Source organism: Myotis lucifugus, unplaced genomic scaffold (genome assembly GCF_000147115.1).
Source record: "Myotis lucifugus unplaced genomic scaffold, Myoluc2.0 scaffold_126, whole genome shotgun sequence".
In the NCBI taxonomy this organism is placed as follows: domain Eukaryota; kingdom Metazoa; phylum Chordata; class Mammalia; order Chiroptera; family Vespertilionidae; genus Myotis; species Myotis lucifugus.
The window spans coordinates 68,747-94,012 of NW_005871174.1; the positions used below are offsets into that span (position 1 = coordinate 68,747).

Sequence of the window (25,266 nt, forward strand, 5' to 3'; positions counted from 1 at the left end):
GGACCCCCTCCCCACTAGCCACCTGTGAATGGCCAGGTCTGGGGAAAGGACCTAGTCTATGCTCGCCCCTCCGCCGGAACCCCCACCTGATTCTGTAGATCCTCTCCGCTGTTCTGGAATCTACTGGTCCCTCTACTCCCCCAATAACCTTCAAACCTTCCTTTGCTGACCCCAACTTTTCTTCTGTACCAGCCCTCCCCTGACACACACACACACACACACACACACACACACACACACACAGATTCCACCCTCTCCCTGCCCGACCCCCCAGTCTTCTACCCCATACTTCTTCCTGCACTGTCCTGTTCTACCTCCATTCTGCCCTCCTGCCTCAAACCACCCAGCAGCCCTGGCTCTGGGAGAAATGGTTAGCACAAAGCTTTCCTTGGCCGGAAGAGACTCTCCAGGGAGCTGCATGCAGAAAGGCACTCCCAGTCCTATCCCTGCAACTGCTCTGTCCTGCCAGATGGCAATCAGAAATTGTGTCTCTGGAGAAAGAGGGTAGCAGAAATAGGCTGCTTCCTTTTGAAGCCCCTCATTAAGAGGAACACTCCCCACCCCGCAAAAAAGAAAAGTTCTCCCTGCTGCCTCCCTTATCACTTTCAGCAACCCTCCTTTGCCCCTTTCCCTGGAAGTGGAAGGATTCGAACACATGTATACATATAAAAGAGTAATATGCTAATTAGACCAGGCATCTTCCAGATGACCTTCTGGATGTCTTTCTGCACAATGCCACGGTGGCAGGGCTGAGGCAGAGTCAGTTAGGGGCAATCAGGCTGGCAGGGGAGAGCAGTTAGGGCGATCAGGCCAGCAGGGGAGTACAGTTAGGGGGATCAGGCCGGGAAGGGAGAGCAGTTAGGGGAATATGACCAGCAGGGGAGAGTAGTTATGGTGATCAGGCTGGCAGGGGAGAGCAGTTAGGGGTATCAGGCTGTCAGGCAGAGTTCGTTAGGGGCGATCAGGCAGGCAAGGGAGCATTTAGGGCCATCAGGCAAGCAAGCAGATGAGCGATTAGGAGCCAGCAGTCCCGGATGGCGAGAGGGATCCCAGATTGGAGAGGGTGCAGGCCAGGCTGAGGGACTCCCCCCCACCATGCATGAAATTTCACACACCGGGGCCTCTAGTCTCTCTCTCTCTCTCTCTCTCTCTCTCTCTCTCTCTCTCTATATATATATATATATATATATATATATATATATATATATATATTCCAAATTGATCCAAAGGCAGAACGACTGCTTGACCAGTCACTATTAGGTGCACTGACCACTTCTTGGTCCCTCCCCCGGCCAGAAGGCTTCGACCGCCCAATGGAAAATGAAGAACTGGAGGTGGGTGCCAGCTGCCGGCAGCTGGGGAAAAATGGCCCTGATCACAGGCCAAGCCTACGGACAGTACCCGCACATGAATTTTGTGTGCCGGGCCTCTAGTGTGAATATAACTAACATGTAGGTATATTTAATCTGTATATATAAAAATAGTTCAGAATGGTAAATGTTATGTTATTAGTCTTTTAACTTAATTAAACAGGAAAAAAGGGTAAATAATAATGTAATAATATACTTAACAAATAAAACCCTAAAAAGGGTTTTAAATAAGTAGAGCAATAAGCCATACACCAAATGAAAGAAATTATCTTAAAATAGTATCTATAGATCAGTTTATATTTGCTTATTATATCCAATATAATCCCAATTCTGGAGGAATGTAATGAAGTGCCCCTAATTTTCACTGAGAAGATTGGTTGGTAAGAGGAGCCAAAACAATGCATTGGAAAATAATGGACTATATTATTAAAACAAATATAAATAATAGTCATTTAAAGTACTGTACTGAGTTTACTAGAATAGACAACAGAACAGAATAGGTGGTTAAGAAATAAATTTAAATATGAATAAGAACAACTGTTAGGCCATTTTTTCCCCTTAAAATAAAATTAAATCTATTTCCTCTCATTGACAACAAAATAAATTTCTCAAGGATAAAATTTTAAATGTTACCATTTGAGATTTGGAGACTTGCTACTTCAGTAACGAGGGCTCCTCCTTCCCTCTCTCATTCATTCACTGGCTTTTATTATTTGGGTGCAAGTCAGTGTCACCCACCAGATTAAGTCATTTTTAGGGCAATGACTATGTGTAATTAATTTTCCTACAACCCTGAGCACCTAGCACATCGCTGTGCACACAGCACATACACTCTCTATACACACATGTTGAGATTGTTTTTCTAACTTGCTGGTCCTGCCTCCATTGTCTATGAGACTCAGGGACCCCAGTTTTATCAATGACTTCCTGCTGCTGAGTGCCCCACAACATCCTGCATGGAGGGCTTCATGTGAAAAGCAGCTGAGTATGAAAACATCCGACACCTGAAATTCAGAGTCTGTCTGGACAGCATTTGAAATCCCTAAGCACATAAATACACATGAATTTTAATGTAATAATACTAAAATGCAAATTATCTTGATCTGTGACTATCTTTTAGAATAATATAAGTATTCTAGAGACTGCAACTCCAACTACACTGGAAAGAGAGGAGATATACCTTTCTCTACCCAGCATTTTAAAAAGTCTCTAGAAAGTTTTTCAAAGAGCCTCACATGCAAAACAAACACACACACACACACACACACACACACACACACACACACACACACAAAACAAAACAGGAAAACTGCACAGAATTCATATTACTAAACAGAAAGGGCTATTTTCTTGACATCTAGTCTATATTTGAGACTACGCCTCAAAGCCCAAACACATTCTAGTCCCTCTAAACACTGAGGGACTGGGCGATGTGGAAAAGGTAACAAAAAGGGTCTTTTTTGTTCTTGATAATCCACTTTCATTTTAATTTGCAACCTTAATTCAACTTCGATGATCTAATTCTATAAACTGCAAATCCAATTAAGAATAACTAGGTTAAATTTTTTTCCTTTAATTTACTTTCTCAGAAACTCAATGATTTCCTTATTAGATATATATCTTCTTATTTTTACACTTGGTTGAAAGTTATAAGATAACAAATACTTAGTGAACATCTAAATTCTAAGGTTTTGTGTTAAATACTACAGATATGCATGATTGAGGAAAAGGCCCAGAGCCTGGTTGGGAGATATGAAATAAGCAGTGTTATCAGTACAGGGTACCAGGGATACAAGGAGTGACATATTTAAGTGATATATTCAGGATAAGAAAAACATCCTGGAGAAAGCTATAATTATGGGATCAATGCACTCTAGTAGTTAAGGTGTCTGACATTGATGGTTTAGAAGGTAGAAAACATAAAAATGGGGTTTTATTAAAAAATGTATTTAAATAATCTCCAAAAACACTTCAGCTATACCGTACACGTTAAATAAGGTTTTAGTTCAAATCTCTGGGCTTTACAGATGAATTCCTGCCTAATTTCTATAAATTCATGAGCTAGACCCACCAAAAGAATTATAAATGCGATAATTTTAGGTATTTTGTCTTTTCTGTGTTAGTTGCAGTCAATTTTGTGTCCTTATTTGTATTATCCAGAGTCTGAATTGAACGTAGGAGGGGTGGATCTTTGGCTTCCATTACCCCCAAAAGAGTAGGGGCAGGAATTTAGATATTCTGAATTTTAATATTAAACTGTAATTGAATTTATTGTGGTGACACTGGTTAACAAATTTATACAGGGTTCCAGTGCACAATTCTACAGCAAATTATCTGTACACTATATTGGATTTACCACCCAGAGTCTAGTCCAGTGATGGTGAACCTATGACACGCATGTCAGAGGTGACATACGAACTCATTTTTTTGGTTGATTTTTCTTTGTTAAATGGCATTTAAATATATAAAATAAATATCAAAATATAAGTCTTTGTTTTACTATGGTTGCAAATATCAAAAAGTGTCTATGTGTGACACAGCACCAGAGTTAAGTTATGGTTTTTCAAAATGCTGGCAGGCTCAGCTCAAAAGGTTCGCCATCACTGGTCTAGTCTCTATCCATCACCATTTATCCCCCTTATTCCCTCCCCAACTTCTCCCACCTCTCCCTAGCAGTCACCACACTTTTCTTTTTTTTCTCAATTCCTCTAGCTCTAGCTCCGAAGCCCATACCCACCCCCAACAGTTGTCAACCTGCTCTCTATCTATGAGTCTGCCTCTATGTTGCTTGTTGGTCCATAATGTTCATTAGATTTCACATATGAGTGAAATCATATAAACTTTTCTTTCTCTGACTGGCTTATTTCACTTAGCATAATTCAGGTTTAAACTTTTAAGTAATCACCTCAGTATAAGCCCAAAATGGTCTACTAATTGCTAACAGATTGTAGTTTACTAAATCTTCTTTTTAGCTGATTACATTTGTAAAGGAGCCAAAACATAACTGTCAACTGATAGCAGCAGAAATACTTGCTGTCCTTACAAGTCTAGTGTCTTTAGCAGTATCCCATTCTATTGCATAGTCACTCATGATTTACCCTGAGTGTGTTATGTTCAGTGTCATCATCTATTCCTACCACATACATAACCACTACTTCAATCAAATAACATTACAGGTAGTACCTTTGTATTAACACACTCTCTGACAATTCAGATTGGCTTCTGTAGATCCTTCCACAAGCCTGGTCATTTTCGCTCCAGAATTCCACATTCTGTCCGTTCTTTAAAGCAAACCCTACTACTTTCAACTACTGGGATTGTATCTCATTCAGACATGATCGCTTCTTGTCCTGAAATCACAAAGTAATTTTTCTGGGTTTTGTATTCCCATTTGCCTTTTATGTTGTAACATTGGCTTGCACTCCTGGCAGAGCTGATCGCCTTGGATGCATTTACCTGTTACCATGTGTATTTGTATCTCCAGCAAGTCATCTCTGAAAATCAGAGATTGCCTATAGAACTTTATATCCCCCTAACTAAATGCAGAATCTGGCATTTTTTAGATGCACAATGAGAAGTTGGTAAATTTAATTGACTAGCATTAGTGTCACTAATAAGCTCATAGTCAAGAGAAAGTTGCAAATAAATCTTACTCATTTATCATTGTACTTGAGGCAAGGTGCACAAAATTCGTGCATGGGTCGGGGGTCCCTCAGCCCAACCTGGACCCTCTCCAATCCGGGAGCCCTCAGGGGATGTTCTAAGTCAGCTATGTGACTGAACTGACAAAGCTAAACAGAGCAAAGTCCTCTCCCAGCTCTGGTGAAGTAGGTGACTCAGCTGAGTTTGTGAGTTTCTTTCCAGACTTTGTTTAGGTTGTATGAGATTTCATGCTAGAGCTGAAGTTAGATGGATGCACCATCACTGAAGATGAGTACCTGGAACATGCCTTGAAGTAGGTTCCAGCTATCAGAGGATGGTTTGGGTGGTGAAGGTAGAACATTTGATTCTTACTTTACAACTCACATTACATTTCTGACCAGTGGACTATAACATAAAGTACTCTACGGCAATCTCTCACCTCCAGAGATGATTTGCTGGGGTGTAAATACACATGGCAACATGTAAATGCCTCCAAGTTGATCAACTCTGCCAGTAGTGAAATCCAATATAGGATGTGATCAGTGAATCCTATGATACAATTCTTAAGGTCAATTTTTATTTTTTATTCCATTGAGGCATGTGCTAATGGTGATATGAATATGACAGTTTGTGATGGATTCAATTGTTACCGATACTGAGAAAACTAAAGTGACTAGAATTTAAGCTGGCAGAGAAAATGAAATATCTAACATTGTACCAAAGATTTTAGGAAAATTGACACCATGAAACATTTGAGGATAGCAACCAATGATAAGATGTCCTAGGCCTCAAGCACTTGTGTTCTGATTAAATTTAGAGCTCCTCTGCTTCTATTTGGAGAAAAATGCCCATCACTATGGAAGACAGGATCACAAAGATATCAAATGACTCATTTTTGAAATGTATTTCATGTTGTCTATGTTAATGGCCCCCAAAATTAATATATTTTTCTAGTAAGACTGTCAAATCATTCATTATCTCTCTCTTATAACATCACTCTCTTCATTCTATAGCCTGTTATCACATTAATAGTGTAAATTCATTACACAGAATAGATTTAGCAGAGGGAAAAATGGGTGGTACCTAGATGCATGTCGATTTTTGCATATTTAATATTTTATTTATTTATTCCAGAATCATTTATTGAATAACTGATATATGCCCAGAATTACTCAGTGTGACATTGTCACTTTGAAAATATTCCAATATAGAGAACTGGTGAGTTCTTTAAGTGGCATTACATTAACTTATATATAGTCATTATTTGTTATTTTGATTTTTAGAAGTTGTTCTTTACTGTTCTGAGTACTGTCTGTCCTGGAATTATCATAAATTGCCACATATATACCAGGAAATATTTGATTCTGACTTTAGAACCCACATTATATTTCTGACATGAGGACTATAATATCAAAAGTATTTCTGACAATAAGGGGGATTAATCTATCATTCAAAAATATCTAATTAATAGTCAAAACTTTGGACACCATGCGAAGTCTAAAGGAAACAATCATAAGTTTCTTCAAATGGGATGAATGCCTCCATGCCAACTCTTCTTCCTTAGAAGTATTTCTTTTATTCCTGGCTTTGCGAAAAATATAAAAAAAAAATCTGTTTGGAGGAGATTAGCATTGCATTCATTTTCATTATTTAATAGAAGGATATATGAAAGCACCAGAGAAACAATGATGCAAGGACCCCTAGAAATGTATGTCCTTTCCTGAAGACTGTCTCACCAATCATTGCTCTTTTTTATTTTTTTTCCCAACATGTGAGAATCCCTAAATCCAGCATTCCAACATTCCTAGATAATATATCAGGAAGTTCTTTCCCAAGCGAAAGTGCTTTATTTTTGCACGCCCTACAAATAACATAAACTTGTTACAACATATGGAGGGCGTATCATAAACCCAACTAGAGTGCAGTTTCCAGGTTCAATCCAAAAATTTCTGTAACTATATCTTCACAGCTGCAAAACCAAGACCCTCAGAGAAGGAATCATTGTTACAGGAAATCATGAGTCTCCTTTTTTAGAGCATGTTCTTGTGCATTTTACTTCATGTGATGAAGCTGTGACTGTACTCAGGGTTTGACTGTAGCTCTGTTACCTGCACTATGGGATATGGGAAAGCAGAGATTTAGAAGTTTTTCATTAAAGTTTCCCTATATGAGGGATTATTGAAGTCTAATGTATCTCATGAAACTAATACACTAGTGACATAAGCACAAGCTGCTAAGGAAAAGCATCTGCATAATGATGACAAGACCAATGAATGAGTGCATCTTGAGAGGATACAGAAGATATTTTGTGAATTCAAACCATTTAGAAAAAATATAGAGCAGAACATAAGCCACTAAATGTTCATTAGATTTTGAGAAGAAAATTTAACTTATGTACAGGGCTAGATTCATAGATCTATACCATAGAGCATATATACAGTGTCCTGGGCTAAGATGTACCCATGCTTGATTTAATATTTTACTCACCATCCTGAAATGTTTGATGATTTTTTTAACATGGGTCCAAATTTTCATTGGAAATTTTGCTCACAAAATTATCTACTTCATCTATCTGTAAAACAAACTCTTTTAAAAGTTATATCTATTTGGAAATGGTTCCAGGAAACTCTTAAATATATCGGTTGAAATCATTAAGTTTAAAATATCATGAGATGAATTTAAGAACCATAAAAGAGAGTGTATAGGAGATACAATAATGTTATTATAAGGAAGTGGATTTATCCTATCTAATAAAAGACTAATATGCAAATTTACCATCACTCCATCACTCTCTCTGTCACAAAGATGGTGGCGGCCACAGAGCTGGAGTGAGCAGGAGGCTTGGGTTGACCCCGGCAGTGGAGGTAGCCAAGCTTCCCACCTGCCCTGGCCAGCTGTGGGCTCTGCTCAAGGCTACAAAGTTTCATTATAGAAGATAAATAAATCCCAGTTACCTGCTGAAAAAAGAAAAAGAAAAGAAAAAATGAGTGGCTGGGAGCTTGCGTCGCCGGAGGTCTTGACCAGCCTGCAAACACCCATCAGCTCCTCAACCAGGCTGGCCAGGCACCCCAGTGGGAACCCCTACCCTGGAGTGAGTGTGGCCACCCTGAAAATGTCCCTCAGCCCCTCTCACAGGCTGGCCACACCCCCATACGGTGAGGATCCATTCTGGGGGGGCTTGGCCAGCCTGAAAACAGCCTCAGCCCCTCACCCAGGCTGGCCAGGCACCCCCGCGGGACCCCCAACCTGATCCGGGACACCCTTTAGAGCAAACCAGCTGGCCTCCACCCATACACCAGGCCTCTATCCTCCTATATAATAAAAGGGTAATATGCAAATTGACCCTAACAGCAGAACAACTGGGAATGACTGGTCACTATTACACACACTGACTACCAGGGGGCAGAGGCTCAATGCATGAGCCCCCCCCATGGTGGTCAATGCGCTCCCACAGGGGAGCTCTGCTCAGCCACAAGCCAGGCTGATAGCTGCCAGCACAGTGATGGTGGTGGGAGCCTCTCCCGCCTCCTCAGCAGCACTAAGGATGTCCAACTGCAGCTTAGGCCAGCTCCTTGCTGGCGAGTAGACATCCCCCAAGGGCTCCTGGGCTCCCAGAGGGATGTCTGACTGCCCAATTAGGCCTGTTCCCCCGGGGAGTAGGCCTAAGCCAGCAGGTGGACACCCCCCAAGGGGGTCCTAGACTGCGAGAGGTCACAGGCTGGGCTGAGGGACTCCCCCAAGTGCACAAATTTTTGTGCACCAGGCCTCTAGTTTTATATAATAAAATACTAATATGCAAATTGACCAAACTGCAGAACTACTGGTTGCTATGACAGGCACTGACCACCAGGGAGAAGATGCTCAATGCAGGAGCTGCCCCTTGGTGGTCAATACGCTCCCACAGGGGGAGTGCTGCTCAGGCAGAAGCCGGGCTCATGGCTGGCTAGCATAGTAGTGGTGGTGGGAGCCTCTTCCACCTCCAAGGCAGCACTAAGGAGTAGGAAGATGAGCAGAAGGAGCAGAAAGCAGGTGGCAGTAAGGAGCAAGGGGTTCCAGACTGCAAGAGGGCACATCCAGGCTGAGGGACCCCCCTGAAGTGTACAAATCTCATGCACTGGGCATCTAGTATAGTATATAAAGGAGGAGGAGACAAGAATGAGGACAAGAGGAAGATGGGAAGGAAAGGAAAAAAGAGAAAACAGAAATCTTCATTTCAATAAAATTGTTGTTATTTTTAGAATACTGATCTCTAAAGCTTGTGAAACAGTTAGTAAGAACTTCCTGCCATTCCTTAAATATCATGTCATTCAGGGCTGGGTACCTTGGCAAAGGCCTATGTGGATGCCATTAACAGTGGAGCAGTGCCTTGTTTGGAACATGCAGTGATAACTCTGGCTCAGCGTGAGAATTCATCAGCCATTCAGAAGGCAGCTGACCACTACAACGAGCAGATGGCCCAGAGAGCGAGCTTCCCCATAACCACACTGTAGGAACTGCTTGACCTGCACACAGCCTGTGAGAAGCAAGCGATTGCAATCTTCGTGGAGCATTCCTTCAAGGATGACAACCAGGTGTTCCAAAAGAATCTTGAGGTAATAGGTCTTAGCATATATCTTCCTAATTCCTGTTCTTCTAGATCAGCGGTTCTTAACCTGTGGGTCGTGACCCCTTTGACGGTGGAACAACCCTTTCACAGGGGTCGCCTAAGACCATCCTGCATATCAGATATTTACATTATGATTCATAACAGTAGCAAAATTACAGTTATAAAGTAGCAATGAAAATAATTTTATGGTTGGGGGTTACAACATGAGGAACTATATTAAAGGGCCAGAAGGTTGAGAACCACTGTTCTAGATCCATGCCTACAAATTCCCTTTTTCCCCATAGTTTATATGTTTCTCATTTTAAAATTTTGGATTCATGTGAGTGACTGAGCTCCATAGACTACTATTCATCCTTTTTCTGAATGATTGGTTCTTTATTTCCATTATGGCAAAGCAAACTAATGTGGGCTTATTAACAGTTTACAGACACACTCAAGTTATCATGTCAAAATTCTTCAGGTGAGTTCCTAGCACAAGATGTATGGGTCCTCTGCTCTGTTTATCAAGAGCTGAAAACAAGATTCAGATGTGCTACACTTGAAACTAATATATCATTAGGAGGGTCAAGGGGAATTCTTCCTATCTTCAAGGCAGCAATGCTGCATTTTATCCTTGTCTTGTTTCTAATATCTTTGACTACCTCTCTGCTACTAACTAGAGTAAACTGCTTTTAATGGCTCATGTGTTTAGATATGCCCACATGAGTAATCTCCATTTCTTAAAGTTAGCCAGTGCCATATAAAAAATCTAATCAGGTGATCAGTATTTAGCATATGCACAGGTCTAGAGACTGCCATGTGTGGATGCCAGGAGAGAGAATTCTTGAGGACAACATAATTCAGCCTAACAAAAACACCTTCACTTGTTTTGTGTTTGTCATTGACTATCCTATGAGTTACAAAACTCTCACTTCAATACAGAAGAAAATCAATAAAATTATAATTTTTCAACTATAGCAAAAGAAAAAAACTTCTTTTTCTATATTTCTGTACAATCAAGCCCTCATTAAAATAATTTATGAGGACTTCAAAACTCTCTTCAGTTACCACTTACTTCATTATTAGACTGTTGGTTTACTGTATATATTTTTATCCATAGCAATCCAAGTTTGCAGAGGGAAGTCTACTTCCAGTCATATTGAACTTTCCATTGCTCATTGCCGATGGATGGACCAGTATTAATCTTATGACTGATAAAGGAACCTTGATAATACTGGATTGCATATTTGATATTTGCTAACAAAGTTGAATTTAAAGGTTACCATCAAAGAAAAAATAATGTTTATGACTATGAAAGGTGACTGTGAATGTTCCCCCACATCCCATGTGGTTCAGGGTTCTGGATCTGTATTAGGGGCCATACACAAATGAAAGAGATGAGACAAGCAATAATAATTTGGAAATATTGGAGGCCAGGTTGGCAAGCCCAATGCACTTCCCCTGGTGTCCAGGAAAGGAAAGGACTTCCCCTGGTGTCCAGGCCTCGCCAACCTTTTATTCAATTTTGGATACACATCTAGCTCTTTGGCAGGTAATTGTGGTAACAGACAGACTATCTTAAAGGTCAGTAAATATTAGAAGGATTTACTATGAGACTATTTGGTCAGGAAATAACTTGATCCCCCATTGTCTCTACTAGACAATTGGTGCATAATTCTGGCACTTGCCTTGGGCTCAAGGTTCACCAGCATTCAGGGATCCTTGTTTTTTTGGTGTGATGGTAAATGGGATTGCTTTTTTAGTCTCTCTTTCTGTAAGTTCATTATTGGTGTATATAAATCCCATAGATTTCTTGGCATTAATTTTGTATCGTGCTACATTGCTGAATTCATATATTAAGTCTAATAGTATTTTGATGGAGTCTTTGGGGTTTTTATGTACAATATCATGTCATCTGTGAATAAGGACAGTTTTACTTCTTCATTTCCAACTTGGATGCCTTTTATTAATTCTTCTTATCTAATCACAATGGCTAATACTTCCAGTATTATGTCGAACAAGAGTGATGAGAGTGGGCATCCCTGTCTTGTTCCTGTTCTTAGGGGAAATGGTTTTAGTTTTTGCACATTGAGTATAATGTTGGCTGTGGGTTTGTCATATATGGCTTTTATTATGTTGAGGTATGATCCTTCTATTCCCACCTTGCTGAGAGTTTTTATCAAAAATGGGTGTTGGATTTTGTCAGATGCTTTATCTGCATCAATTGATATGACTATGTGATTTTTGTCTCTCAATTTGTTTATGTGATGTATCACGTTTATTGATTTGCAGATATTGTACCATCCTTGCATCCCTGGGATAAATCCTACTTGGTCATGGTGTATGATCTTTCTGATGTACTGCTGGATCCAATTTGCTAGGATTTTGTTGAGGATTTTGGCATCTATGTTCATGAGAGATATTGGCCTGTAATTCTCTTTCATTGTGTTGTCTTTATCTGGTTTTGTATTAGGGTGATGCTGGCTTCATAGTGAGCTTGGAAGGGTTCCTTCCTCTTGAATTTTTTGAAATAGTCTGAGGAGGATATGTTTTAGTTATTCCTTGAATGTTTGGTAAAACTCCCCTGTAAAGCTGTCTGGCCCTGGATTTTTGTTTGCTGGAAACTTTTGATGACTGCTTCAATTTCTTCCATAGTTATTGGCCTATTGAGATTTTTAGATTCTTCCTGATTGAGTTTTGGAAGGTTGCATTTTTCTAGGAATATGTCCATTTCCTCCAGGTTGTCCAGTTTGTTGGAATAGAATTGTTCATAGTATTTTATAACAATCCTTTGTATTTCTGTGGGGTCTGTTGTTATTTCTCCTCTTTCATTTCTGATTTTGTTTATTTGGGTCCTCTCTCTTTGTTTCTTGGTGAGCCTGGCTAGAGGTTCATCAATCTTGTTTATCCTTTCAAAGAACTATCGCTTCTCGGCCTTTTGGCTAAGATCAAGTGTAGTATCCTTTCAAAGAACCAGCTCTTGGTTTTGTTGATCTTTTGTATTGTTTTTTTTTTTTTGGTCTCTCTATGTCATTTATCTCCACTCTGATCTTTATTATATCCTTCCTTCTGTTTACACTGGGCTTTTCTTGTTGCTCTCTTTCTAACTCTTTGAGTTGTAGCGTTAGGAAATTTATTTTCATTGTTTCTTGTGTTTTTGCAGTAGGCTTGTAGAGCTATGAACTTCTCTCTCAAGACTGCTTTTGCTGTGTCCCATAGGTTTGAGATTGTTGTGTTTTCATTGTCGTTTGTTGGCATGATGTTTTTTATTTCTTCTTTGATCTCTCTGGTAACCCAGTCATTGTTTAATAGCATGCTATTTAGTCTCCAAGTGTTTGATTTTTTGGATTGTTTTTATTGTAGTTGATTTCCAGTTTTATGCCATTGTGATCTGAGAAGATGCTTGATTAGATTTCTAAATTCTTGAATTTGAAGAGACTTTGCCTGTGACACAATATATGTTCTATCTTTGAAAATGACCCATGTGCACTTGATAAGAATGTATATACTGTGGCTTTGGTGTGAAATGTTCTGAAGATGTCAATTAATTCCATCTGATCTAGTGAGTCATTTAGGATTGATGTTTCTTTTCTGATTTTTTGTTTAGAGGATTTGTCCAATGGTGATAGTGAGGTATTAAAGTCCCCTACTATGATTGTATTGCTGTTAATCTCTCCTTGATATCCTCCAGAAGTCTTTGTATGTATTTGGGTGCTCCTGTATTGGGTGTAGATATAGTTTCCAGAGTTATTTCTTCTTGTTGAATTGCTCCCTGTAGTATTATGAAGTGACCTTCTTTATCTCTTTTTATGTCCTTCATTTTGAGATCTAATTTGTCAGATATAAGTATTGCTACCCCAGCTTTTTTTTTTCATTTCCATTCGCCCCAAAAATCTTTTTCTATCCATTCACCATCAGTCTGTGTGCATCTTTTTTTCTGAGGTGGGTTTTCTGTAGACGGCAGGTATATGGGTCATGTTTTCTTATCCACTCAGTTACCCATTGTCTTTTGATTGGGGCATTTAATCCATTTACATTTAAAGTTCTTATTGATAGATACTTGTTTGTCGCCATTTTTATTCTTTACCCCTGTGTTCCTTCTTCATTTCCTATTTTTTTTCTTTTTACAGCAGACCCTTCAGCATTTCTTGCATTGCTGGTTTGGTGGTAATAAACTCCCTTAGATCTTTTTTGTCTGCGAAGCTCCTGATTTCACCCTCAATTTTGATTGATAGCCTTGCTGGGTACAGTATTCTTGGATTCAGACCCTTCCTTTGCGTGACTTTGTATATTTCATTCCATTCCCTTCTTGCCTGATGTGTTTCTGTTGAGAAATCAGTTGGTAGTCTGATGGGGGATCCTTTGTAGGTAACTCTCTGTCTCTCTCTGGCTGCTTTTAAGATTCTTAGCTTGTCGTTGGTGTTTGCCAATTTAATTATAATGTGCCTTGGAATCAGTCTTTTGAGGTTCATTTTGTTTGGGACTCTGTGAGCTTCTCGGATTTGTGTGAGTTTTTTCTTCCCTATATCAGGGAAATTTTCTGTCATTATTTTTTCAAACAGGTTTTCTATTCTTTGCTCAGTTTCCTCTCCTTTTGGCACCCCTATTATGCAGATATTGTTTCATTTGTGTTGTCCCAAAGTTCTCTTAGGCTCTCCTCCTGCTTTTTAATTTTTTTTCTAGAAGCTGCTCTGCTTGTGTATTTTTTCCTAACTTGTCTTCTAGCTCACTAATGTGGTCCTCTTCTTCTTCTAGTCTACTGTTGATGCTTTCTATTGAGTTCTTTATAGCAGTGATGTCATTTTTCATTTCTTCTTGGTTTTTCTTCATTTCCTCTTGGTTCTTACACATATTGTTGAATTTGTCTTCCATTCTTTTCATCCACCTTATGACCATTTCTCTGAATTCTTTCTCTGACAGGTTGCTTGCCTCCATTTCGTTTACTTCCTTTTCTGGTGATACCTGTTTTCTTTCATATGCGGGCTCTTTCTTTGTCTCCCCATGATCTTTCTTGTTCGGGTGTCTGGTTATGTAGTTCTATCTCTCCTGCATTGATATAAAGGTACAAAATACAACACAACAAGGCACAATGCACAAGGCACTGAACACAAATGTATTCAAGATACTAATAACCCCAAATAAAGGTGACCACCAGAGAAAAGAGAATTAGGGGATAAGAAAGAAAGAAGAAGTAAAATAGAAAAAAGAGGAAAAAAAGGAGTGAAAAATGAAATTTGGAAATGGAAAAAAAAGTAAGAGAGAAAAGAAAGAGAATGGAATAGAAAAGGGGAAAAAGACATTTATATGGGGAGAAAACTCGAATAGAACAGCTACTTGTTACGGCCAATGGTGACCCTGAGTGGGGGGGGGGTGGTTAAAGGACTGAGAAAAGAAAGACAAGAGATTGAAAGCTGGGTCTCGGTGGGACACTGCCTCCCTGATGAGGTGACAATGCCAGCGCCCACAAACCATGTCTTTATTTTATAGCAGATGCCACGTGGCAAAGTAGGGGCATGATCAAGTTGTTTACAGCATTCTCGTGAGTTTCAACCTCACTCAACTACATGCACCCGAACTCTATCACAAGGCACATGGGGCCATGTGTTCGGATCATAGGTTCAAGCTTACAACCACAGCCGTTGGCTATAATTGTGCTGGGAGGGCCCTGCCCTCCAGCTGGGACTTGCACATGGCAATGAGAGGACCCTGTCCTTTCATTAGTCCGAGACTTGAACCTGGCCAAAACACTGTAGCCGTGCCCATATATCCCCCTTTACTTTTGTTTTTAAACATGCCTATTTACATTATCCAAAAAACTCTAAATAAATTATTCAGCATCATCAAAACATCAAAACAAACCCCTGGCTATTAACAAAACCATCTACTTATTTCTCCATTCAACATTTTCAGGATATCTCACTCAGAGTCCTTAGATTTAGCTCTGCAAGATTATACAGAAAACTGACAGTTCACCAATGCTAGCATAGCTTCCACTTGTTTCTCTAACATCTGCTTGGCCTCAGTCGCCATCTTCTTCAGCTGACTCCATGTTGATACCTTGGTCAGTAGCGTAGTAAGATGCCGCCGATGCAAAGATGTCGTTGATGCAAAACTGGTCCCCTGGATCAGGCTGTTTGGATGGTTGACCCTGACACTGAGTCCGCACCAGTTCCAGTCAAATCAGCCCCATCCACGCCGGTGGAAGTCTGGTCCCTTTTCAGCTTCTTTCTTTAGCTGCTGCTGCATGGAAACGAGCAACCCTCGGTTTTGCAGAGCTGGAGACTTCCAACTCTGAGTCTGGTGTCTCACAACAACCCAAAGTCCCAAGGAGGTATTAGGTCGCACAAACAAAAATAACCAAAGCCTAGAAACAATGCAACGGCTGCAAGAGCTTACAATCTAGGTCTAAAATAAAAATTACTTCCTTAAACATCAACCACAGCCATCTTTTGCTTTACAGTGGCTTAAACAAAACCTAGGAGATTTCTACCTTATTTTGTACCTTCTAATTACTTCTTATTTTCTACCACCTATTTTCTACCACTTGCTTCTTGATTCTTACTGCTTATTTTGTATTTCTACCACTTATTTCTACTTATTTCTCTATTCCTACAGCTTATTTCTACCACTTATTTCTACTTATTTCTCTATTTACAGCTTATTTCTCCTACTGCTTACTTCCTACTGCTTATTTTCTACTTATTTCTCTATTTCTAACTATGAATTAAAGGTAGGCTTGGCTGCCCTTGCCCAAACCTTCCTGGGTTGCAACTTCTGCTTATTTCTACATTTCTACAGCTTATTTCTACTGCTTATTTCTACATTTCTACCGCTTATTTTCTACCACTTACTTCTCTCTTTATTTATCTATGCTAACAGCCATAAACATGGCTGAAGGAGTAGCTTCCACACCTTGCTTTTCTGCTATTTGCTGGGCCTCAGTTGTTAGCTTCTTCAGCTGACCCCATGTTGGCACCTCAGCCCCTAGTGTATCCTTTGTTTTCTTTTTCTTCCTCTTTGCTATCATTGGTGAAACTCTCAGTCTCTTGAACAAAGGAATAAGGAGCTTCTCTGGGTCCATTGTGGTGTTGCACGTACCGTTCTGGCACCCAAATTGGCTGCACTGCTCCTTCTGGAAAGATACAAACACATTGTGGCAAATACACCTTCAAGAGTAACATAAGTGGGTAAAGTCAGGGCCAAACTGGGGCATTTCCTCATCCAATCTTTCTGAGGCATGTGGTTCTTTGCAGGACACTTCCGGAGTTTTGTTAAGCCTAAAGGACAGTAGTCTGTCTCCATTCTTGTTCTTTGGGATTTTTTCATCATCTGATAAAAGGATACATACATTGGAGAAATCCTCTCGAGATACAATATCCCAATTGCACCCATATAATGACGACAGCGCCCCTCAGAGGGAGGGAGCTGACAGGTGGGGAGCGGGGAATTCTGAAAACCAAAGTGATGATAGAGATGCTAAGCCTTTCCTTCACATGTCTGATACCCCTCTTCAGGCGGCCTGCAGGCCAGGCATCTGCTGGACCATTACCACTTGATGTTCTGGCAGGCTCCCCTGGGCCTGCTATGCGGTGTGCAGGGCTGCCTGGGCCCCTCCCCGCCCCCACCCCAGCACTCCTGGTACAACTCCTGCACATGGGTGATGGTCTCTAGGGGCCACACCAGGATGGCAGCGTGTATGCCTTCCATCTGCCACAGCAGCGCCCTGTCTGCACACCCATCCTCTGCCTGGGCCTGGCTTCTGCTGCTTAGGCATCCCTGGCGCAGGCCAGGACCTCCACGAAGTGGCAGGAGAACTTGCCCTCTACAGCTTCAGGACCACTTCTGGATGTTCTGAAAGCCATAAGCAGACTCAAAGCGTAGCAGAGGCACTCCATCCCTTTCAAGGGTGACCTCCTGGAAGTCTTTGTTCCTCAGGGTGCGGTAGGTGAGCACTCTCACATCTTGGTTGAACAGCTCCTTGGCCATGTGCCTGAAGATGTGTGCCTGGTACCTGTTGGAGCTGGCACCCTCATGGAGCCTCACCTCCTTCTCCTTCATGTCTCCAAACAGAGTGTCCACAGCTTTCGAGGCAAGGTCACTTTGCTCTATTATCTGGACAATTTCACCTGAGGTTAACATGCAGTCAGCACCCTGGGAACTATGTAAAGTTGTGGAAACATCTTCTCTAAGGGCCTCCAGTTTGTCATAACATGGGGCCACAATGATGTGGAAAATCTTGTCTGGGGACAGGTTCTGCCATTTGGTGAAGTAATCCTTCACCAGAGAGCCCATGATCTGCTGGGGAGACTTGGCTGTACAGAGGTGGGGGGTCTTGGGGTGACCCAGCACACACTCTGAATATCAGTCCCAGCCAGGGAAGGCAGAGGTCAGCATGGGTAGCCGGGGCTCTTCCTCATGGTGCTGGCAGTGCCGACGCACAAATTCCTCTGACTTTCCAGGATGCAGAAGTCCGCAGCTATCTTCATGTCGAAAACAGTGCACCCCAAGGCTTTTGAGGAAGCCGCAGAGCCTTCTGGATGCATCAGCAACACTGAGGCTGAATTTAGCAGCAAAATAAATCAGGGACTAAGGACACATGGACACTGCCAGCACTTTGTGCTGTGAGGTATCACATTTCTTATTAAGGTTCAGAACACAAAAGAAGTCCTTGGTGTTCTGCTGAGAAACTTGGACTCCTTCCTCTGCAGTCACACAACTGTCACACGCCAGGCAGTCACTCAGAAATATCTTGGTGTCGGCCAACTTATGGAATTCTCCCTTCTCTCTGTTCTCCTGAGCCGGACTCCAGACGTTGACTGCGGCATTCTCTTGGTCATCGGTTTTTGTTTTTTTACTACATTCCTTCCATGTGCAGTGATCACACTTCATCTGGAGCAGGGCGCGTGGGGGCAGGCTCGAGTGACCTGGAGGAAGCACAGGGAGAGCAGTCAGTCACTGCTGGTCAACCCTGGTGCTGCTGGAGATATCCTTTCTTCCTTGTGGAGTGTCTAGGGAGAAGAAGCAGCCACAGTGCCCGAGGCTGAGTTCCAAAAGGCCAGAAGTGCTGTCGGGATCGTGCTAGAGGTGCTGGTCCATTGGTGCCTGGCCTGTCCTCTTCAGATTGAACCTTTAGTACTACTAAGGGAGCTAGTCCAAGGGAGGGGAAGCGGCTACAGTGCCTGAGGCCAAGTTCCAGGAGGCTGGAAGCACTGTCAAGATTGTGCTGATGGCGCTCGTCCGTTGATGTCTGTCCTGTCCTCTGGAGATTGAACCTACAGGACTACTAAGGATGTCAGTCCCCAGTTCCACCCCACCTCCGCTACCGATTGATTGAAGTCTGAGGGCCAGGAGGAGGGACCAAGAGGCCTGACTTCCAGCTGCTCGCCAGTCCCTGGACCACTCACTCTGGTTCCCTGTTAACCATCCCCTGATCAATGGAGCCTGAGGGCTGGGGGTGGACTGGTGGTCCATTTGGTCATTACAGACCCTGGTTTTTCATATATTAGGATAGATTGGGGGTTGCAAGATGCAGGGGATAGGGAGTAGCAGAAATGGGTAAAGGAAATCAAAAGGTACAGCCTTGCAGTTATGAAATAAATAAGTCATTAGGATGTAATGAACAGCATTGCAACTATAGCTAAGTATACTATCTATCTATATATCCTATCTAATAAAAGAGAAACATGGTAATTAGCTGTACATCCGCTACCCTTCCCATTGGCTAATCAGGGCGATATGCAAATTAACTGCCAGCCAAGATGGTGGCCGGCAGCCAGGCAGCTTGAAGCGAACATGAGGCTTGCTTGCTTCAGAGACAGAGGAAGCCAACGTTCCCTGCCAGCCTTGCCGGCCTCTGAGCTTGCAGTTTGAAACATTGTTACAAATATAGAAGCTAAACAAAACCCCAGAAACCTGCTTTCAGCCAGCCAGGATCTCAGAGCTGAAGTTGAAACAGTGTTTGGATTATAGAACCCAAACAAACCAGATACCTGCTTTCAGCAGCGGAGGCTTTAGAGCAGCCAAGCCTCAGAGCTAAAGCTGGCCCAGAATAAAAAAAAAAAAAAGAAAAAAGGAGTGGTTGGGAACTTCAATCACCCGCCAGCCTGAAAACAGCCCTCAGCCCCTCACCCAGACTGGCCAGGCACCCCAGTGGGGACCCCCACCCTGAAGGGTGTGTGACCAGCTGCAAACAGCCATCATCCCCTCATCCAGGCTGGCCAGGCACCCCAGTGGGGACCCCCACCCTGATCCAGGACACCCTTCAGGGCAAACCAGCCGGCCCCCACCCATGCACCAGGCCTCTATCCTATATAGTAAAAGGGTAATATGCCTCCCAGCACCGGGATCAGTGGAGCCACAAGGCCTCCCAGCACCAGGATCAGCGTGACAGGGGGCAGTGCCCAAACCCCCTGATCACCCTGTGGCTCGGTGTGTGACAGGGGGCGGGGCCCCAACCCCCCACCCCCACGGGCCCTGCTCTGTGTGTGACGGGGTAGAGCCATAACCTCCCCCATCGGGCCTGCCCTGAGTGTGACAGGGGTACGGAGCCCCAACCCCCCTGGTGGGCCCTGCTCTGTGCGTGACAGGGGGGCAGTGCCCCAACCCCGTGATCGGCCCTGCCTTGAGTGTGACAGGGGGTGGTGCCCCAATCCCCCAATCGGCCCTACCCAGAGCGTGACTGAAGGTGGCATCACAACCTCCCGATCCGCTCTGCTCTGTGCATGACAGGGGGCGGCACCCCAACTCCCCAATCAGCCCTGCTCTGAGCCCGACCAGGGGCTGCACCTAGGGATTGGGCCTGCCCTCTGCCACCCGGGAGCAGGCCTAAGCCAGCAGGTCATTATCTCCCGAGGGGTCCCAGACTGCGAGAGGGCACAGACTGGGCTGAGGGACCCCCGCGCCCCCCCGAGTGCACAAATTTTTGTGCATTGGGCCTCTAGTATATATATAAAAGCCGAAGCGACTGTCGCAGCCGAAACAACTGAACAGTTGACCAAACAGGCTGCATGGGGCAACCAGGCTGGCAGGGGAGTTAGTGAGGAATGACCAAACAACTGAACAGCAGGCTGTGTGGGGAGACCAGGCCAGCAGGGGGGGCAGTTGGGGGCCCTTGTCCTGGGTGCCAGAGGAAGTTGGTGCCAGCAGCCAGGGGAGGGAAGGCCTACTCTTGCACAAATTTTGTGCATTGGGCCTCTAGTATTGTATTATTTAAGTTGCTAAGATAGTTAGTCTTAAAAGTTCTGCTCACAAAAAATTGAAACTAGACCACCAACTTACACCATACACAAAAATAAACTCAAAATGGATAAAGGACTTAAACCTAAGATGGGAAACCACAAAAATAATAGAAGAATCTACAGGCAGCAAAATCTCAGACATATGCTGAAGCAATTTCTTCACTGATACCGCTCCTAGGGCAATGGAAACTAAAGAGAAAATAAACAAATGGGACTACATCAAAATAAAAAGTTTTTGCACAGCAAAAGAAAACATCAACAAAACAACAAGAAAACCCACTGCATGGGAGAACATATTTGCAAATGTTATCACCAATAAGGGTTTAATCTCCAAAATTTACAGGGAACTCATATAACTTAACAAAAGGAAGATAAACAACCCAATCAAAAAATAGGCAATGGGCCTAAATAGATACTTTTTGAAAGAAGACAGAAGGAAAGCCAAGAGACATATGAAAACATGCTCAAAGTCACTAATCATTTACAAAATGACAATGCGGTACCATCTCATACCTGTCAGAATGGCTATCATCAACAAATCAATAAAAGACAAGTGCTGGAGAGTATGCAGAGAAAAAGGAACCCTCGTGCACTGCTAGTGGGAATGCAGACTAGTGCAGCCACTATGGAAGACAGTAAGGAGTTTCCTCAAAAAACTAAAAATGGAACCCCCATTTGACCCAGTGATGCCACTTATAGGAATATATCCCAAGAAACTAGAAACACCGATCAGAAAGGATATATGCACCCCTATATTCATAGTGGCACAATTCACCATAGATAAGATTTGGAAACAGCCTAAGTTTCTAAATCAGCAGATGCATGGAATAAAAAATTGTGGTGCATCTACACAATGGAATATTACACTGCGGTAAAAAAGGACTATTTACCATTTGCAACAGCATGGATGGACCTGGAGAAGTGAAGTAAGCCAGTCAGAAAAGGATAAATACCACATGATCTCACTCATTTATGGAATATAATGAACAACATAAACTGATGAACAAAAACAGATCCAGAGATAGAAAAGCATGGATCTGACCATCAAACTTCAGAGGGAAGGCAGGGGAGGGTGAGGGGGCAGTAAGAGATCAACCAAAGGACTTGTATGCATGCATATAAGCCTAACCAATGAACACAGACAACAGGCAGTGAGGGCATGAGTGGAGGATTGGAGGAGTAATGAGGGGATAAAGACACATATGTAATACCTTAATCAATAAAGAAATTTAAAAAAAAAAGTTCTGCTCACAGGAAAAATATTCTGTAATTATAGATGGTGATGAATGTTAACTAGATTTACTATGGTCATCATTTTGCAATATATACAAATATAAAATCACTGTTGTATACCTAAAACTAATATGCTATATGGTAATTATAACAATAAAAAGGAATTAAAATATTTCACTCATTAAAATGCTATAATAGTGATTCAGGGTTTTTGGTGGGGGTTTTTTGGTGAGCAGGGTATAAGGGTGATTTCCTTCCCAGGTTCTTGTCCAGATGGATTAGAAGAATGAGGCCACAAGCAAAAGTGGTAGGTGAGAAGTACAGAAACTTTAGTGAAAACAGATAAGTATCTCTAAAACTCCTAATTCTCAGTTTCTATTCCTAAGATTTTGTTTCCCCTGGCTAAGATAGGAGAGACAGAGTGTTCCCCTAAAGAGGGTGGCCACTGCTCTCTTTGTCTTGAGGTATTATATATTCTAGAGACCCTTCCCTTAATCCAGGATCCCTGTGCTCTCCTCATTGGTCACTCTGCTAAGTAGTATTGTTATAATGTGCCCCGCGAATCACAGAAGGACACCTCAAGAAGTTGAATTAAAGAGTCATATTTATTGCAATCCGGGACGCCAAGGGGGCATTTCGCTCTCCCAAATCTCGAAGTGATAAGATGGCTACAACACCAGATTTATATAGGCAAAAATCACAAAGGTATTGATTACTTCTCAGGGTTTGGAATGAGGAACCTGGTTCGCAAAAAAGCAGTTTACAGAAGCAGAATTAAGCATGTTAATTATAGTTTTGGGTCTCTGGATCACTGAGTTGACAGGAACACATTATCTGGGACCACTGAGTTGACAGGAACACATTATCTAGAGCCCTGGGGTCTTGAGACCACTGAGTTGACAGGGAAACATTATCTGGGACCCTCAGGTCTTGGGATAATTGTGCTGTCCTGGTTCCCAGGTACAGAGTAATGTGCTTTCTAAAACCAGTAAGAGCACAATCAATGGGATATTCACTTTACAATCAATAAGGAATTCAATCGAATGGGATGATTTATATAATTCAGAAAATCAAAATAACTTTTCTATTGTTAATCCGAACAGCAGGGTTAGAGTTAAACTACAGTTTCTACCTGAGATGATTGCTACCATACTTCAGTATTTGTTTCAAAGCTCAAAGCCCACTTGGTGCCCCCCTCTTTCTTTTCCCTTATTTTGCAACATTCCTGGATCCTCTGTGAAAACATGTTTTCTTGCCCCCCTGCCCCCATATCCTGCAACTTTTCTTTATCCTCTGTGAATGTATGTCTTTCACCCCCCTTATCCTGTGGCATTTCTCTGTCCTTCACATATCCATCTCGTCTGGTCAGGTTGGAGTTGCTTTTGCTTTACCTAGTGGTTGCTTTAATACTTAGCAACCATATCTTGCCAAGCCTTGAGACTGAAACCGCTGGCTTCTCTGCTCAAAGATTAAAATGGCCTCTTTTTTCCTGGACAGAGATGTTTTATTACCCTTATGGATCTCCCAGCTGCTCAGGTCAGGGCTGCTTTTGATCTAACTTATGGCTGCTAAATTGTTCAGGACAAGATGCCTCTATCCTAAGCATGTTAAACTCAAAGGCTAACATGGGCCAAATAAACAAAGTTTAAGTTTATGTGGGCCGCAAAAAAACAGAAGCTTCAATTTTCATAGAAATGTACTAGTAGGTTTATTTCAATAGAGACATGCTGAATACAAAGGGCTGAAATAAATGAGTAATCGTTAACATAAAATAATAGAACACTTTAATAAAAATTAATATTTTTTCTTGAACGTTAACTTACCAGACACTGAATAACTGCACAAATTAATAAGCGTAAGGCAAATAAACCTATTTTTCTTGTTCTCTGAAACCAAAATATTTCCTATTGTGCACACCAAACAAGTCAGTCCAAGACTAATGATGTGCCAATCAGCTGCTAAAATATTCGCTGCTAATATTAGTAGAGAGAAATGGTGTTCCTGGGCTTAAGGCATATAAGGGAAATGAATCAATCATTAGTGAATGTTGTAGTTTGTTAATAATAATTATGTGTAACAGGATATTGTAAAAATTGAGTTATGAATTTTTTATTAAAGTGTTTCTTACATACCGTTATATTGTCTGGGCCGAAAAAATATTCATTGTGGGCCCCATGAGGCCAGAAGTTTGACATGCTTACTCTATCCTCTCTGGACTCCCTCCCTTCCTGTCTGCCTAATTAAGCTAGCTAGATACCCTTATCAAGAGCAAAAAAACAAGACACCAACTAGGACAAAATAATTAAAATGCAAATATCAATCAAAGAACTCTTATGCAGATTATATAAAGAACTCCATTGCCTGGCTGGTGTGGTTCTGAGGTGGTTCATCAACCTATGAGCCAGGAGGTCGTAGTTCGATCCAGTCAGAGCATATGCCCAAGTTCCAGGCTCCATCCCCGGTGGGGGGCATGCAGGAGACAGCCAATCAATGATTCTCTCTCATCATTGATGTTATATTTCTCTTTCTCCCTTCCTCTGAGAAATCAATAAAAATATTTTTTAAGATTAAAAAAATTTTCCTTAAGTCAGCAATTTTCAATCTTCTTTTCTCAAGGCACACATAAACTAATTACTATGGGTGCTCTTTTACGAATTAGTTTATGTGTGCCATGTGAACAAAAGAGGTTGAAAATCACTGCCATAAATCAATTTCACATACTGAAACATTATACCCTTAAAAATACCTCCTTGTCAATAAGCATATATACACATGAATTTTTAATGTAATAATACTAACACTCAAATTAATTTTATTTGTGGCTATCTTTTAAAATAATACAAGTATTCTAGAGACTGTAACTCCAAATACACTGAGAAGAGAGGAAATATACCTTTCTCATACCCAGCATTTAAATGAAAATGTCCCAGAAAGTTTTTCAAACAACCTCACCTGAAAATTAAAGGCAGGAAAACTGCACAGAATTCATTGTACTAAACAGAAAAGAGCTATTTTCTTGACATCTGGTCTATTCCTGAGAAACTAAGAGCGTGTTCCTGCTTCCAGTTACAAAGGACATGTGTTCAATACAAATATATTCGAGTTGTCCTTAATCGACACACGAAATTCCTCACTCATGAGAATAACAAAAGTCAGAGAGTTTGAATTTATAAAAGGACTGATCAACTGTCCTAGGCAG

General features: G+C 41.7%; 2 pseudogenes; both read left to right on the plus strand.

Moving 5' to 3' along the window:
• The first annotated feature begins 1,365 nt into the window (after positions 1 to 1,365).
• LOC111827063 overlaps positions 1,366 to 25,266 on the plus strand; it is a 50,617-nt pseudogene continuing 26,716 nt past the window's right edge.
• Positions 12,520 to 12,624, plus strand: LOC111827066 (annotated as a pseudogene).